Here is an 18919-nt window from a genome sequence, read left to right on the forward strand (position 1 = left end):
TAAATTTCAGAACACGGTTTCCTTTCTTTCCCTCTTACTTCAAAATTCCAACCTTGTGCACACAAAATAAATTATTGGCACTGAAAAGTGGCTTTTCGTAAGCATGGTGATGCGCATTCGACAAATGCAGACAAATCTACAATGTAACACCACTCACGTCAAACAACCAAGAACAACAGGACAACGTCATTATCCACGAAAAATTAATGAAAATTCTAGAATAAATGATAACTATAATCAATCAAATCGAAAGAAAATCACAAAAATCATAAAATGAGAAACTTTCAACTTTAGTCATCAGACACAACATAACACCACTCACGTCAAACAACCAAGAACAACTGATAACGTCATCATCCATTCAAAATTAACGAAAATTCTAGAACAAATGACAACTATAACCAATAAAATTAAAAGAAAATCACGGCGACACCTAGTACAAAAACCTAAAACTAACATGTAAAAGTCACTAAAAGATCACTAACATTTAACTCTGAAATAAAGAAGTTGGTAATACTTACTATATTCAACCAAGTGCCCGTCTTCTATGAAATTACCCAGATGTCTTTTCAAACTGAAATGACAAGTGAATATTTTGTCACAAAGTGTACAGTTAAAATTACTTTTATGTCAAGCAATATCCTTTGTGAATTCCATTTTGCATGTTCTCTTGATTAAAGTCAATCTTCCTTCTAGTATATCCCCGTTGTCTTACATAGTTTGACTTCGTCGCTCTTTCTTCAGTTTCTTTCCAGTTTTTAAATTCTGCAGAAAGAAAAAAAATTAAGTTTCATGCATGTTTTTCAACTAAAATGAACGCAATGCAATAATACTTCACAAACGCGTCTATTCATGTACATGAATTCAATACATCATTAATAAAAGCAAGAACATGAATTTCATAAATTACAATAATAAAGATAACCTAACTTACCGCCAAAAATATTGAATTCCTTCAAAATCTCTCCTTCTTTTATAATACACTGGCTTGTGAATATGTTTCAGATGTCTTTTCAAACTGAAATCACGAGTGAAGATTTTGTCACAAAGCGTACAGTTAAAATTACTTTTATGTCATGCAATATCCTTTGTGAATTCAATTATGCATGTTCTCTTCGTTAAATTCAAACAAAGACTCCTTTCAAGCGATTGCATGTGTACTTAAAAATGTACAAGCATGGATAAGTATCGTTGCTTACGAGATTATACCCGTAATCCCGTAAGCAACGATAAATATATAATTTATCCATGGCACAAGTTCCGAAATGTAGTGTCTAGGAGGCCGTGACTAAGAGAGTATACATGCAACGATCATAAAAAAAGATGTCCTATATAGATCATGATCTAGTGAGATGTGCAAACATGCTGTCCCGATCCACTCCAAAATCGGCTTCACCTTGAAGCTGTTCATGTCTACTCTATGGATTCTGTGCTCGTTGGTAATTTATCACAGGTTGGCAGCGCTGAATGATCTAAAATGGCAGCCACACATGTTAAGATAACGAGCTCGTTGTGTTAAGGTAAGGATGCCTAATAACACTGTTTTTCAAATGTAGATATTGTCAAAAGTAGAGCAAAGTACGAGTTGAAAATTTTTCAGGTAATTATCCTTACTTTACTGAATGTGTATATATATATATATATATATATTGTTTTCAAATTTATCTGTACCTGGCTTCACAATCAAAGGTTTACTTCACATGTGTTTTGAGTGTAGTGTAGGTCACAGAAAAAAACCTTAATTTCTTTTTAGTTTATCAGTGTATTGAAATTCTGTGGCTCTAATTTTTATTTTCTATCTTTATGTTTCAAGAAACGAAACTATACAGTAACAGTGACATAACCTATAATGATACAAGATCCATGGTTTTTTTTTTAGTAAAATGTATTGTCGTGTAGGTCACATTGCATCATAATTTCTTCCAGACTAAAATCAGGATGGGTAAAACTGCAGCTGATTTTATTATCTTCTTCAGGTGAAGTGCTTGCAAGTACCAGCAGAGGATCATTACTATTAGTATTAGAAATATGATTGTCCGAATCTAAATCATTGGAAGAAGTAGAAGAAGAAGAAGAAGAAGAATTTTACTGACTCACGATATTGTCCTGTCGTTGTTGTGGATGAGCTTTACCGATGTGAATATTGACACTAACAGAAGATTTGCAGACTTTTATACAAACTGGACATATGGCAGCTGCACTAGTACTGGTACATGAAGAAACGTTCTTAATGGGAATAAGTAATATAACCACTAAAGTGTAGGAAAAATTTGGGTGGTCAGTGTCGAACGTAGAAAAAAAAATAAAAATAGGCCTAAGTATAAATAAAAAGTTTATATTATATTTACAAATACACTTAGATCCTCTTGATTGCAAATCAGTAGAGGATAACGCAATTCATAGACGGAAATGTACGAGGCGCATCCAGAAAGTAAGTTTCCCTATTTAAAAAAAAAAGAACATACACTTTCAGGAAAACATTTATTGGGAACAGGTACAGCAATGTTTCAGCTATTTTTCAACATAGCCACCATCAGAATTGAGACACTTGTCGTATCGTGGGATCAACTTTTGTATTCCTCTGTCGTAGAACTCTGCCGCCTATGAATGGAACCAGCGTGTGACATACGTCTTCAGGTCTTCGTCGTTGCCAAAACGCTCACCGGAGGACAGGAATTTCTTGAGGTGCAAGAAAACGTGAAAATCGCTGGGAGCAAGATCAGGACTGTAGGGTGGATGATCAAACAACTCCCAACCAAATTCCGTCAAAACAGCTGCTATGCGCCGAGCCATATGTGGACGAGCATTATCATGGAAGAGCACAACACCTGCAGTAAGCATTCCACGCCTCTTGTTTTGAATGGCACGTCGCAATTTTCGCAGTGTTTCACAGTAACGGTCAGCGTTCATTGTTTCACCTCTTGGAAGGAAGTCAATGAGCAGAATGCCCTTCCTGTCCCAGAACACCGTGCACATCACTTTCCGTACTGACAGCGTCTGTTTTAATTTCGTCCTGACCGGAAATCCACTATGCCGCCAATGCATTGACTGCTGCTTGGTTTCCGGGGTGAAGTGCGAAATCCAAGTCTCATTGCCCGTGACGATCCTGTCGAGGAACTTGTCGCCGTCATCGTGATACCGTTGCAGAAATGTCAGTGCTGCTCCTAAACGTTGCATTTTGTGTTCGGGTATCTGGTTTTTCGGCACCCACCTGGCACACACCTTTTTGAACAGCAGGTGCTTAGTGACAATCTCATGCAACAAGGATCGCGATATCTGCGGAAAATGGCTGCTCAGCTCTGTAATCGTGAAGCGACGGTTCTCCATGATGCACTGCCCCACCAGCTCAACACGATCATGAGGGATGGTCGCCCAGTGCGCTCTTCATCATGGACACTTTGACGACCTTCGGAAAACTGCCTACACCAGCAATGCACCATCTGCTTACTCATGATGTTCGGCCCATAGGCCTGACAGAGCTGCCGATGAATTCAATTGGCGCAATGCTTTGTGCATTAAAGAACTTTATCACCGACTGAACCTCGCAGGCGGCGGGAGAAGGAATAAGAGCTTCCATTTTGGACCACTTCTGCCACGCTACTGACACCAGGCTGGACGTGTCTGGCTGGCATATGATTGATACGTCATAGATCTGTTATGCATGCACAATTGACATGGCTAATTACGTTTACTTTCAAGGGGAAAAATCGGGGAACTTACTTTCTGGATACGCCTCGTATTATATAAAAGTCCATAACAACCATTAGAAATAAGTCCACAATAGCAAATTTTAAAAATGTAATTATCTTGATGGATTAAGTCATATTAAAGTGAACAAATAAGTCAGCATATACAGAATAAAGTGCTTAATATCTTTGAAAAATATTGGAGTGCAAGAGGTCAAATGACTTTATTTTCAGACGCCTGGCATTAGAAAACAACAACAACATACAGAATAAAGTAGAGAATTGAATATCAGTAAGCCTACCTACAAACAGTGAATATATGTTATTCCAATAATAACAGAATTATTTCTTCATCGACAGTGAAAACCATTACAGTATATGAAAATCATGCCTACTACTTCGGTTGTGCCTGGCCCTGTGCATTTTGGGACAAAAGTGATTATTATTATTATTATTATTATTATTATTATTATTATTATTATTATTATTATTATTATTATCATACTCGATACCAAATTACATTTTCATAATCATGTCCAATTTATTGTGACAGCCGAGAGTCGATCGCGTCCCACAGAGGGTGGGGCGCGCGAGAAGACGAGCGACGCGGCGAAGAAGGCTGCAGCCGCGCGGGTCTGGAGGGGACAGACGTAAGGGGAACGACGGCACGCTGGGCCGCGGCAGAGAGGGGGAAGTAAAGCGACTGGGACTGAGGGGAGAAATCCAGAGAAGTTTCAGGAAGTGTCATCCTCTCGGCATCTGTATTTTGTTCGCGAAAACGTAGTTTCTGGTAACTATGGTGTAGTGATAAATAGGATACGCGAAGAAGGAGCCAGTTCATTTTTGGTCAGCAAGCCAGTCAGTCTTGTGTAGCAGTGAAGTCAGCTTCGAGACCGGAGTTCGACTTGAGTGTGTGCCCGCAACTGTGCGAGCGTCCAGACGAGTGCGGCGTATCCGGAGTCTGTGGTTCGACGCGCAGTCGACCGCAGTTGGGGGGACCTGAGTTCGAAGTTCAGTGGACTGTCTCTGCAAGTCTTGGGTTCGATATACGGTGACTTGAGTGAATGAGCTAGAAGAACTAGCTAAGGCAAACGAACTAACAGTTTTGTGTTGTAAATAGTGCTTTGTGAACATTAGTTGAGATTAGGAGTACATTGTTGTTCTCAATAATCCAAGTGAATTATCATTGTCGTCTGTAGGTTGCAATAACGAATACTGTGTTGATGTGTGGAGTGAAATACCCATTGTTGACGGGAGTGTTCAAATTAATTTATAGAAAGTGATTATTGTTGTGACAATAAAAGTTACATTATTGTTTGAATTAAAAGTCACATTATTTATAATCATTCCATTAGAATGCTCGGACTTATAAGGTCTATAACTTATTCGTTTTCTACTCCAGCTACTCTTGTAATTCTATGCTATACATTAATCAGATCTAAACTAGAATATGCATCTGTCGCCTGGAATTCTATTACTTCTACTGATTCGGTTAAATTGGAAATCATCCAAAGAACATTTATGTCCCTATGTGCTTTTAGGTTTTTACCAAATTCATCTGTTTTCAATTATGAGTGTACTTGTAAATATTTTAACTTTTCTAGCCTTTATGCTAGATGTCTTGAACTTGACTACTTATTCTTTTGTAAGGCCTTAAAGGGTGATATTGATTGTGAATCCTTCATAAGCAATATCTACCTTCAGGCCCTTTCGAATGGTTTAAGATTAAAAAAAAAAATTATACCTATAAGCCTAAATCTCTCTCTCCAGTTGTCAGATGCATGAAACCTGCCAATTTACATTGTATCTCCAACGATACATTATAATTACAAAAAATATAAAACTGATCATCATTATCAAATTTTTTCTAATTTTAGAAAACAAGTCAAAGGTATGATTAAATCCGATAAATTCAAATGGTTACAATCAATTGATGACAACCTAAAGCATGAACCAAATATATTTTGGAAATATGTAGAAACTTTTCGAAAAACTAATAGTAATCCCACAGAATTAATAATAAATGGCGTCCACATCACAGATAAAAAAGAAATTGCAAATGCATTTGCTAGTCAATTTAAATCTGTTCAACAAAATTGTAATTCTAATTTGATTAATTATATTACTGACTGTTTGCCCCTGCCTAAAATTACATTCGATGATGTAACTAAAGCCATTAAAAATCTATAGCCTAATAAATCTAAAGGTACTGATAGCATTCCTAATTTTATAATTAAGGGTTGCTCTGATATTCTCATACCCGTTTTAACTTTTTTATTCAATCTTAGTTTAAAAACAGGAATTTATCCTTCACTTTGGGAGGAAGCATCTATTATCCCAGTTTTTAAAAATGGTAATAAAAACAGTGTTACTAATTAGACCTATTTCTATCCTAAACAATTTTTCAAAAATTTTTGAAAAAATAATTCACAAATACATTTCATTTTATGTCAAAAATGAGATCAATTCAGCCCAACATGGATTTACTAGAGGGAAATCTACTACCGGTACTACTAATTTAGTTTCCTATCTGAATCTCATAATGCCTGCAGTTGAAACTCAAGGTCAAATTGACTCAATTTATTTTGAGTTTAGCAAAGCATTTGATGCTGTTCTTCACAAAATTTTATTAAATAAATTAAGTAATTTTGGTCTCTCCACTAACTACGTTAATTGGTTTGAAAATTATTTAACAGATAGGCAATCTTGTGTTCGACTAGGTAATTCTCTCTTGGTTCCATTTAATAGTTTATGTCGAGTTTCTCAAGGGTCTGCATTGGGACTTCTCTTATTTTTATTATTTATAAATGATATAAGTAAAAGAATATGTTCTACCTGCCTTTTATTTGCGGATGACCTCAAAATCTTTCGTAAAATTAATAGTTTGGCTGATTGTCAAATTGTACAAAATTACATTAATTCAATTTCATGATGGTCTGTTGAAAATGGAATGAAAAATTAATCTATCCAAAACTTTTGTCGTTTCCTTCTCACGGAAAACTACTTCCCTAAAATTTAATTTTTCTCTTAGTAACGTCATAATTACTAAGAAAGACAGTATTAGAGATCTTGGTGTCTTACTTGATTCTAAATTATATTTCCATGATCATGTGCAATATATTTATACCAATTCATTAAGAATGCTTGGTCTAATTAGATCTATAGGTGATTATTTTTCTACTCCTATGTGTCTATTAATTTTATATTATACATTGGTTAGATCCAAGCTTGAATATGCATCTGTTATATGGAACTCCATTACTTCCACTGACTCTGCTAAATTGGAGAATATTCAAAGAAAATTTATGTCCTTGTGTTGTCATAGATTTTTACCAAATTCCAATGATTATAAATATGAGATTAACTGTAAATATTTTAACTACTGTAGTTTATTTGCCAGACTCAAGATCTTGATTATTTATTTTTTTTGTAAAGTCGTAAAGGGTGATATTGATTGTGAATCATTCAACAGCTCTATGTAAGGCATGTGGCAAATCTTTTTCTCAACAGGGTATCAATCTTCACATTACCCGATGTCATGAATCTTTGAATCATAGATATGACGTAGTGCAGAGGGCGGCCACTAGAGGGAACCCAAGAGTTGGAACTTAAAACTGAGGCGATTCTTCCGACGCCGGGGTGGAATCCGGTGTGGCTTAGTGGATAAAGCATCAGCACGTAGAGCTGAAAACCCGGGTTCAAATCCCGGCGCCGGAGAGAATTTTTCTCCGTTCCATTACTCTTTCATCGTATGATGACGCAGAATATCTGCATGGAAATATCATATGTACTTCGGTACATTATAATAATAATATAAATAATATAAACAATACAAAACGAGTGATACAATAACTGTAAATCAGGGTGTTAAACAAGGCTGCCCATTATCTCCAACATTATTCAATATATACATAGATAAAGCCACAGAAGAATGGCAGAATAAAATAACAACCGGCATAAATGTAGGCACGACATTATTGAAGTCCATGCTTTTTGCTGACGATCAGATCTTGATGGCAGAATCGGAGGATGACTTACAGGTGGCAGCTTATCAACTACAATTAATAATGGAAAAATATAATCTTAAAATTTCTAATCATAAAACAAAAACAATGGCATTTGAAGGAGTTGATCACAGAAGATGTAAAATAGTTTTAAATCATGAAATCGTAGAACAGGTTAAATGAGGATTCATTTAACTATTTAGGCTGCAATATATCATACTTAAAAGAACAAGACGTCAAAAATAAAATGAGTAAATTTCAACAGATGTGTGGAATACGAAGGACCTTAAAAAATAAAACACAACGTTCAACACAACTCAAATTTTATACAACATTAGCTGTTCCACTATTAACCTATGGTTCAGAAAATTGGTCTATAAACCGAGCAACTAAAAAGAAAATTGAATCCAGCGAAATGAAATTCCTTCGAAGTGTTGCTGGTCTCACTCTTCTAGATCATCAAAAGAACAAAAATATACGAGAACAACTAAATATTTTTAATTTGACTGAGATAATACGACAAAAACATAATTGGTACCAACATATAAGAAGAATGAATGACGACCGGTTACCTAGAGTAATACTGAACTATGAACCAAGAGGACACAGAAATGTTAGTAGACCAAGAACAAGATGGATAGAAGACATAAACTTTGAAGACGGGACAGGCCAATAGGCCTAATCCCTGTGGTTGATGATGATGATGATGATAATATAAACAATATATAATAATAATATAGAGGATTAAAGATTCATTGTTCTCGAGTTCATTCTCAATCTTTTCCTCCAGATTCTTCTACAGCTAATTCTATAGTTGATTTTTACTCTAAACTAAGTACTTACAAGAAGGATGTTAATGTATTATGCTGAATACCTAAAGGTGCTAGATCTTCAGCTGCCAGTCACTTAAGTCAACAAATTGATTTTTGTTTATCGCACAATACTACTGCCTCCTGGCATGATTTATTTCTATTCGCATATTTAGCTCTTTGAGTTCCTGATTGTTCTGGTAATAAATCTCTAATATCTAAAATTAAAGACAATGTGACAAACTTCCCATTCAATCCTCCTCATGTCAGAAATCGTTCATATAAAGGTGATTCTCCTTCTAATCAAATCCGTCGTGTAGAACAGAAAGTTTCAAAAGGAGATATCTGTGGCGCTATTCGCTTCTTATCTTCAGATCTGGGAGTTGCAGATCCAACAACTGCTACATATGATGTTTTAAAATCTAACCATCCACCTCCTTCTAGACCTTTTTCCTTTCCTGACATTCCTGATTGTATAGCACTCAGCCTATCAGTCACCAACGAAGACATCTTGAAATATCCACAGAGCTTTCCACAAGGTTCTACAGCTGATATTGATGGTTTACGACCTCAACACGTTAAGGATCTGGTTTTTGTATCAGCAGGTGATTCCGGTAAACTACTTCTTTCTTCATTAACCCACCTTTTGCAATTTTCTGTTACATGGCGACTTAGATACTGGGATTTGTCCTATATTTTACGGAGCTTTCCTTATTGCGATCAATAAGAAGGATGGTGGCATCAGACCTATTGCCATTGGGAACACTTTCCGAAGATTGGTATCCAAAATGGCTTGTGTTAGTGTTAAAGAAGAAATTAGTGCATATTTTAGACCGACTCAATTTGGTTTTGGTTCACCTCAGGGCTGTGAATGTATTATTCATTCATTGCGCTCATTCATTTTTGCCAATTCTCACTCTGATAGAATCGTTCTTAAGTTAGATTTCAGAATTGCCTTCAATTGTATTGAAAGAGATACCATGTTGCAAGCTGTCAAACTTAAAATTCTACAACTTTTCCCCTATTTCTGGCAATCATACATACACCATTCTACTTTATTGTTTGGTTCTGATACAATTATGTCTTAATCAGGTTGCCAAGGGGATCCGGCTGCCCTTTACTTTTTAGTCTAACAATTCATCTCCTTATTAAGAAACTTATTAGTGACCTCAACCTTTTTTACTTAGATGATGGTTGCTTAAGTGGGGCCCTTTGAGATGTTTTGCAAGATCTTAATAAAATCATTCAATTCGGTTCAACTATAGGGTTAGAACTTAATCCTGATAAATGTGAAATTTATTATTCTTCTAAGTTTAATCAATCTGTTTTCTCTTCTGTTCAAAAACTTGCTCCGGGTATTTTACCAATGTCAAAATCCACTTTAACAATTCTTGGATCTCCCGTCTTTTTGGAGGCTGCTGATCACATCGCTGAACAAAAACTATCTTCTTTGTAATATTTCGATCGTTTAAAACTAATACATCCTCATATTTCTTATTATCTTCTTAAAAATTGTTTTTTAATCCCTAAGATGACTTACTTTATGCGTACTACTCCTTTATGACCTCTTCCATCTTTCCTACGTAAAGGTGATGCTCTTTTTCGATCCAGTTTGGAAATGATCCTAAATATATGTTTTACCAAATATTGGATGGACTCAAACCTCTCTCCCAATTAAATTTGGTAGTGTGGGCATTCGGAAACTTTCTGACGTTTGTATACCTGCTTTTCTTTCTTCTGCATTTGGGGTTTTCCGTTGCATCAAATCACTCTTTCCTTTATACAGTGATGCAGCTGAAATCTGTCGTGTGCGTGATGCTCTGACTAGTTGGTATACTTCCTCACAAACCACTCATCCTTCTGCACATCCTGAATTTCAAAAGCAGTGGGACATTATCTTTTCCCAAAAAATTTTAAATAAACTCCTTTCTTCTTTCAAATCTGAACAAGACATTGCACGTCTCCTAGCTCTTCAAGAGAATGAGTCTGGAGCTTGGTTACACGCATTACCACCTCCTCACATTGGCACTCTAATAGATAATATATTCTTTAAAATCACAATGGCTTTACGTCTTGGTTGTAAACTCTGCCAGCTACACCAATGTATTCGTGGAGGAATTGCTGATATTTACGGCCATCATGCACTCAGTTGTGCGAGGAGCAAGGATCGCATTCCCAGACATACATCACTCAATGATATCATTAAAAGATCTCTGACTTCTTGTGGCATCCCGTCTCTTTTGGAACCACCAGGTATTAGTCGTGCAGATGGTAAACGACCCGATGGTCTCACCTTATTCCATGGTCTAGAGGAAAATCTAGCTCCAACTCACTTGCCGAATACCTCCAGATGCGCAGGATCTGCTGCTGAATTAGCCGTGAAGAAAAAAGTCAATAAATATGCTCATCTTTTAGACAATTATATCTTTGTCCCCTTTGCTGTGGAAACCTTCGATCCTTGTAGTCATGACGCTAAAGTTTTGGTATCTCAAATCGGCCAGGTTTTGATCTCCATTACTGGTGATCGTCGTTGCAATACTTATTTGCGTCAACGCTTAAGTATTGCTATTCAACGTGGAAATGCAATGAGCGTTTTAGGTACTCTTCCAGAGTCCAGCCCTTTGGACGAACTCTTTCTCTTGTAAAATTTATTAAGTATTCCTTATGTAAATATTTGTATTTAGTTTTATATACCGTATGTGTTGTACAGTGTATATTAGTTTATATTAACTCCAAAATATACACTGTAAATCTTATGTCAGAAAGCACATTCATGCAATTTTTGTATTAACTTTTATACCTTATATTTGTACAGTGTAAATTTTTTGTTTTTACTTACAATACTCTATTGAAATTATATTAAATTATTATTAGATGGAGAGATAGACATTTATCCAGCTTTTTAGTCTCACCGCAGGGAGGTTCCCATCAAAATAATGACAAAGAATATTATAGCCCAGGCCATTTAGGAACTCGTTCCAAGAGAGGAAACATGCGAATGAGAGTGCTGACTTCCCCTCATTGAAAAGACTTTAAATCAAGTTTCTTCATTTCATTTCATTTACTGTATTTTATAGATCTTAGATTAGCATTGACGCTTTAAGATGATGTGGAATAAGTCACAATTTTGTAAGATTACAATTGCACAAATTTTTGTACTATATAATATATCAGTGGTCGTCAGCACTCGCTGAAATGGGTAGAGTGCATGGAGGGTAAGGAAATATGGTCCATTGTGCACACAGAAAAGGGAGACAGCATACCCGCCAGCAGCTACGAATGCACACTAGGGCGGTATCTTGTCCACAGGTAAGGGACGCTAGCCTGAGGGTGCAGTGTTCTGATGACTGCTGATATAGATGAAGAGGCGAGATATAGCATATGAGCTGTGTGACAGGGGAAAGAATAACCTATCTCAAAGAGAGTTTGTTTTATGATGGTTAATTTATACGAATCTACTGACACTAAAGTTCATATATTTTCCCACTCTATACCCATAGCCACAATACATGATAAGGTCACAGGGCAGGTCTTGCCTCCTCAAATATAGTATAGCTCACCTCAAAATGAGTTATATAGGGCACTGTAGAAAGTATCCTGAGTAAATCTGTGCTCAGTGAGGCTGCCATATACAGCATATTTTATTATTTTTTTATTTTAGTAGGTTATTTTACGACGCTTTATCAACATATTAGGTTTTAGAGTCTGAATGAGATGAAGGTGATAATGCCGGTGAAATGAGTCCAGGGTCCAACATCTAAAGTTACCCAGCATTTGCTCATATTTGGGTTGAGGGGAAAACCCTGAAAAAAACCTCAACCAGGTAACTTGCCCTGACCGAGAATGGAGGACGACATTATCTACCGTGTGAAACAATAGCCACTTGCCAAAGGGGAAAGACATTATTATTTGAAATTATAATTGTAGGAGCATGATAAAAACAATAAGGGCCACAAGAAGGACAAAGACGATGACAATAACAAGGATCATAACATGAGCTGCGACAAGCACTACAACAAAGATCACGATAACGACCCTGACAAAGAAAATAAGGAACATGATGAGGACCACAATAAAGACAACAATCGTCGCGATAAGGACCATGACAAGACTAGGATCACGGTAAGGACCAAGACAAAGACAACAACAATCACAATAAGGACCACAAGAAAGACAACAAGGATCAGCATAAGAGCTCTGACAAAGACAACAAAGACCACGATGAGGACTATGACAAGAACCATGATAGGCCTAAGTATCACGACGTGAATCACGGTCCTTGTCATGATCCGTGTCTTGGTACTTGTGATCATTATCATGATCCATGTCGTGGTCCCTATCGTGATCATTGTCGTGGTAATTATCATGTTCCACGTCATGATCCTTGTCTTTATCGCAGCTGTTAGAGCGATCACTGTTTTCTCCATTGCCCTTAACATAATGCTTGTTGCCACTGTAATGTTCTTGATCGTTCCACTTGTTTTTCTGGTCTTTATAGTGGCATTTTTTGTTTTTGTCATGGCCCTTATCTTGTTAAATTTCGAAGTCCTCATCGTGGTCCATGTTGTGGTGTTAATTGTGGTTCGTATCTCTGATCCTTATCATGGGCCATTCGGAGTCCTTATCGTGATCCTTGTCATGGTGCTTGTCGCGGTTCACGCCGTGATCCTCATTGTGATCCATATTGTCATCCTTATCGTGGTCCTTAATGTGATCCTTATCGTGGTCCATATTGAGGTTCTTATTGTGATTCTTATTTTGAAGCTTGCCATGTTTCATGTCGTGATTCTTACTGTGGACTCTGTCGCAGTCCTTGTCGTGCTTCTTGTCATGATCCATGTTGTGATCCTTATTGTTTTCCTTACCGTGGTTCATGTCGTGATCCTTATTGTGGTCCTTCTCGTTCATATCTTTGTCCTCTTCGTGGCCCCTATGAAGGTCGTTCATATCTTTGTCGTGGTCCTTGTCTTTCTAATAGTCCTTTTCGTGGTCCTGTTTCTTGCCGTAATCCTTATCGTGGTCCATGTCATGGTATTTATCATAATCCTTGTCGTATATTATCATGGTCCTGATCTTTGTCCTTATCGTGGTGCTTGTTCTCTTTCTTATAGTTCTTTTCATGGTCCTTGTAATTCTTATCGTGGTTCATGTTGTGGTGTTTGTCATGTTTCTTGTAATGTTATCGTGGACCTGATCTTTGTCCTTGTTGTCTTTTTCGTGGTCATTACAATGTTCCTTGCTGTCTTTTCCGTGGGTCTACATTTGTCATTTCAAAATTAATATTGTTCTCCCTCTTTGGCGAATGACTTTCGTGTTACACGGTATATTTCAAACTTTCATAAACGATCAAGGACGTAAAAACAGACCTACACCAGAAACAGACAGACAACTGATAACTAGACATCGGATTTTTAGGCACTAAAAATTGCAGTTTTAGGCGCCTAAAATAAGCTCAAAATTTGTAAAATTAGGCTCTATTTTAATGAAAATAGGCATTTTAGGCACATCAAGGTATCATACTTATTTCTTTCACTGAAATTTTTAGTTATACACTAAAATACGCACAAAAAAGTATGTTTAAACATTAAAAAAGAATACTATATTATATTTATAAACAGAGCTGCACAAATTTAATATATTGAAACTAATGAAATAATGATTATTGATATCAAGATTACTCATTTTAAGTTATTGAAATTCAGTTCCATGCTCAGACTTTATTATAATTATCTGCACAGTACACCACCAGAATTTTTTCTAAATTCTCCACAGTTAACCTTTGCCTTTTGTCACTGAGAATCATTTTGAAAGCAGAAAAACTTCTTTCAACCGAAACTGTTGTGAGAGGCGCAAATTTTAAATTAGGTACAATAGAAACATCAATACTTACTGGAACATTTACACTTTCCCCCGATATCACTCTTGATACTTTTTCCAACAATGAAAATCCTACATTCTTATTTAATACGTTGTCCTACTAATTTTTAACTTTTTTCCCAGTTTCGCCCAAAGCAGAATGTATGTTCACTTGAGCTTCCTCTACTATTGCTATTTGGCTACAAAGAGATTGTTTTTCACGTTCTAATTGTTCAATGCTTGCAGGTATGAAAGAAAAGTTTGATGTTATGTAGGCAATATCGTTTTTCACTCGTGAGTCATTCAGACAATCTTTCACTGCTTTCACACACGCTGCACTATCAGTTTCAGGTAATTTATCAATAACTGTGACCACTTCTTTAAAATACTTAGAATAATACATCACTGACTGAATCCAGGTTCCCCATCGTGTAACAACCGGCTGAGGTGGGAGTGGGATATCTGGAAAGTTCTCTCTGAATATTGAAATCCTGGATGGGGCTTTACAAAAACATTTTTTTGTGTTAGAAATAAACGAATTGACAAGAGGAAATTCATTCCGGATTGTTTCAGAAACCCTGTGAAGGCCATGTGCTAGACAGGTTACATGCATGAGGTTAGGATAAAATGTTTTAAGAAGTGGAGCTGCAGCAACCATGTATGAGGCAGCATCAGTACAAAACAACAGAACTTTAGAATCGTCTATATTACCTGAGTATAAAGACTGTAGGCCTTTATTTACAAAATAAGCAATGGCTTGGCTATTCACTTTCGAAAGTTCCTTAACACATACGAGGTGTGGAATCGAAGGTCCATCAGGACTAAGTTTTCCTACTACCATATTTGCTATATACCTATTCATAGGATCTGAGGTTTCATCCACAGAGACCCATATGTAAGAATCACCTATATCCTCCTGAATGGAAGCTAAAGTTTCATTGTATATTCTGTCTAAGTAATTTTTTCTTAGGGTCGACTCAGATGGGATATTTTGTTTGCAGTATTTTTGTGAAAACTGTCTTAAAACCGGATTTTCAATTGCATTCCAGGGAATGTTAGCAGCAACAAACGCTCTGGTTAAATCAGCATAGAAATTGCTGCTGAGATTGGATGAAGTAGGCTGTGGTAGTAAAGTTTGTTGCAGTTGATTTTTCTGCTGAGCTTTAGCCTTATGAGCCGCTCCTTGCACATGCTGCTTTAGGTGGCACTTCTTTTCTTGCGAAATCTAAAAATGTAAAGTAAACTGAATTAAAATAAAATCCTAATTGTTGTATTGCCGTATTTCTATCACAAATTAGTGGATTCGAACAATCAAAATTTTAATGACCTGCAAATACTTTAACTATCGGAATTTAAAAGGTTAAAGTGTAGTGGTCTTAAAAAGAATTATACCTCAGGAAAGCTCAGTCAATGTATAAATATTATAGGCCTACTCATTAAAATTAATAGAATTTATATATTTCAACTATTGTTACATACCTGTTTGCTACAAATCTTGCAGAATATTATTTTTCCATCATAAGTGAATTCTGAATATTCTGTTAGCCATTGCCGGATCAATGTAGATTTTGCACTTATATTTTTCGGCATTATCGCGTTAAACTCCACAGGAAAACGTCCTACCGCTCAAAACTTCTCAACACAAATAAGGTGAGGGAAAGAGCAACTGTTAACGAGCATTCAAATGAACCGTTGTTATTGAGATTCAATTGGACAAAAATACAAAGTTCCACTTATTGTTGCATTTCCTGGTAGTGTTAACACTAGGAGGGCCATTCTTTTAAATATTTTGTAACGGTTTACCCTACTAATTCGCAGTTTTACGACTTTTCATAAATATTTCAAAAACACTCTTTCTCCAAAAATTGTGATTTTATGACACTCTGAAGGGCAGTACAGCTAATCGGTTTCAGACCGAAAACAGTCATTTTTATAGTATAGTATATCTCTGAATCGGTAGCAGCACATGTTGTGATTGTTGCCTGCTTCAAAACTAAGGTTGGTTCTTTGTCGGCATTTATGCCTCCAAACATGTTAAATTCGGTGAAATCTATTGCGAGTGTCGTGAGATTCAAAACATTTTGTTTCCTTTATCAATGGTTTCATGGCCGGTGTGAAGCAAACTTTCCACTTTTTAAATGTCTTAAATTTCGCAGTGAATGCATGTATAAATTATAAAAAGTAAGAGTAAAATGCGAAACTTTACAGTGAGTTAGGCATTTTTAGGCGAATATTAACAAATTAGGCTCTAAGAACCGTTTTAGGGAATTTTAGGGCACTATAAAACTCTTTGAATACCTTTCAATTTCCATGAAACACAAATATTAATAATTATTTTTACTTTTCTCCTAAAGAAACAAAATAGGCATTTGCCCTAGAATCCGATGTCTGCTGATAACATGTTGCACTGGTGTATACTTTGGAGTAGGATGAAAATGTGCCTATGCATGCTACATCTCATTTGACGATATGTGTCAGAGAAAAAGCAATTGTTTGTATGCATCTGAAGTCTGATTAATGTAATATGTAGTTAAAGCCCTTTCAGGATAAGAAGATATATAAGGCGGAGCTAGTTCAGGGCGGTCTATGTCGACTATTCAGTAACAGTGAAGCGATGTTGCCTAGTTAAATCTTCGCGAAGTTTCGCTGAACCATCGCGTATTTGTTTCTTTCTTGCCCGCACAATATTTAATGAATTTTATGCTGTGCCATTCGATAGAGCTACAAATTCTGAAAGCAACTGTACAAGAATGGCAATTGTATGTCAACTCCCTCGCGTGTAAGACTGTAAATCTTTTGGCCTGACAATTGCAGCACTCAAAGGCTCAATAGCTATTTTCAGGCATCATACATATAGACCATGACTAATTCGTATCTCCTTGACGTTACTTCGTTTAATATCATGTGTTTCAATGTAATTCAAATTGTTTATTTTTCACTCTAACAACAATTTATCACTAAGCCTCAAGGCATTTACTCTATTGTATCATGGTACTCTTTGTCGATGGCAACCTGTAGTGGTTACAGGAAGAAATTAATCAAATCAGAGATATCCAACCTACAACATACAACATATTTTGCTCTGAAGTATAATAATATTCTGTTTATTTTTAAAATTAAGACGTGGACGTTTTCTCTTGTGTGATGTGTAACTTAACGTAACAATGTCTCTTGGAAGAGATTGCAAGTGGATCTGGTGTTTCATCAGCTGTTATACGCAAAAGGATAATCCTACACTCACAGGTGAGGAGTATTGTATTTTCTGTATTATATAATTTTTCTAAAGGACTAGCTTATGATGCAGTGCGTGTCAGTTTTTCACAAACAAAGAATCAGATTACAGTGGCGTGTGGTTTAGAAGTGAATACATCATCTCGTATTCTCGGACAAGGCAAAGAGACAATTAAAATAGATGGTATAGGTACCTGTATTTACCTCTCCTGGAAAACAACGCAAAACAATCGTATTAATTATTTGGACGATTTTCAGAATCGTGTATCATATATCTACTTCAGTAGATATTTGAAATGCCGTTCGAGGTGGGTTCCGCCAAGTTGGTGACCGGGGGATGCAATGGTGGCTCTCGTGCTTTTCTTTTCGTACATTAATCGCCTTATCACCACCCAGCCCTTTTCGTTCTCTCGTCTTTGTCATCATTCTATTTCTCTCCGCCCACCACCATTGCATGCGGAATGCCCACCACTTCATCACAGCCATTTTCACCTCTCCATTCCCGCTGTTAGTTTTTGCCACGTCCATTACCATGACGGGATTTGTTAAGAATGCCTGATGAGACTTTATTCTTCTTCCCCTTCTAGTTCTTATATCTATTAGGTTAAGTTTCTTAGGTTTATAACTCCCGTCTCGCCAGCGGGGATTTTCCTATCTCCGTGGTCCTGTCCCACGGTTTCGAGCGCGACTTCGACTTCTGTGGCCCGACAGGGCGCCCAGCAACGAAGCAATAGTGGACCCATCACAATGCCCCTATATGCAAGTCTAGGTGCGGAGCCCGGACCAGTAGTCATGTACACTCACGTAGAGCCCCAATAGGGGCCCGGGGCGATTTAGACGCCCTGGTGACCGACTCTGCTCACTGGGGCGGATATATCGCTCCAACGTGTTACCGCTGACGAAAGGGTTGCGCGATGTAATCAACCACAAGTCCCCTGAAGCTTTGCGGTCTCGGATTATTCGGCTTGTGATGGTCGGGCGAGCTTTTTATGAGTCGGCTTGTGGAAGCTGGATAGTCCTGGGGTTGTTCAGTGTAGAGTGGGGAGCCACGGGCGGTTATTCCCGAGGTAGGGGCATAAAATTGCGTATCGCCTCTGGTGTACGACTTGCCGTTTGAAGGGTAACTCTCGTGAGGTGGGTTGCTTGGGATCTGCCGGCACAGACCAAGAAGAATTTTTAGGTGTTTTTTCTACCGCCCCCTCCCAGTGGCAGTCTCACCCCGACGGTTCCGTAGGGGGGGCAGGTTCAAAATGTCCTCGCGCTCCTCTTCTCCTCCCTCAGGAAAAACTAATAAAAAACAAGACAGGAATAGATACGACTGGTGGTCATATTA

The 18919-nt window shown here is 37.1% G+C and overlaps 1 long non-coding RNA gene across 2 annotated transcripts; it reads left to right on the plus strand.

The window, feature by feature from the left end:
- The first annotated feature begins 1458 nt into the window (after nucleotides 1-1458).
- On the plus strand, nucleotides 1459-5013 carry LOC138709194 (uncharacterized). 2 transcript variants are annotated; one of them, XR_011334868.1, is made up of 2 exons: nucleotides 1459-1520; nucleotides 4240-5013. It is a non-coding gene; the product is annotated as an uncharacterized lncRNA (long non-coding RNA). The 2 variants fall into 2 exon arrangements; XR_011334867.1 differs by lacking the exon at nucleotides 1459-1520 and adding an exon at nucleotides 1529-4121.
- The last annotated feature ends 13906 nt before the right edge of the window (nucleotides 5014-18919 follow it).

Source organism: Periplaneta americana, chromosome 11, assembly GCF_040183065.1.
Source record: "Periplaneta americana isolate PAMFEO1 chromosome 11, P.americana_PAMFEO1_priV1, whole genome shotgun sequence".
NCBI classification, from domain to species: Eukaryota; Metazoa; Arthropoda; class Insecta; order Blattodea; family Blattidae; genus Periplaneta; species Periplaneta americana.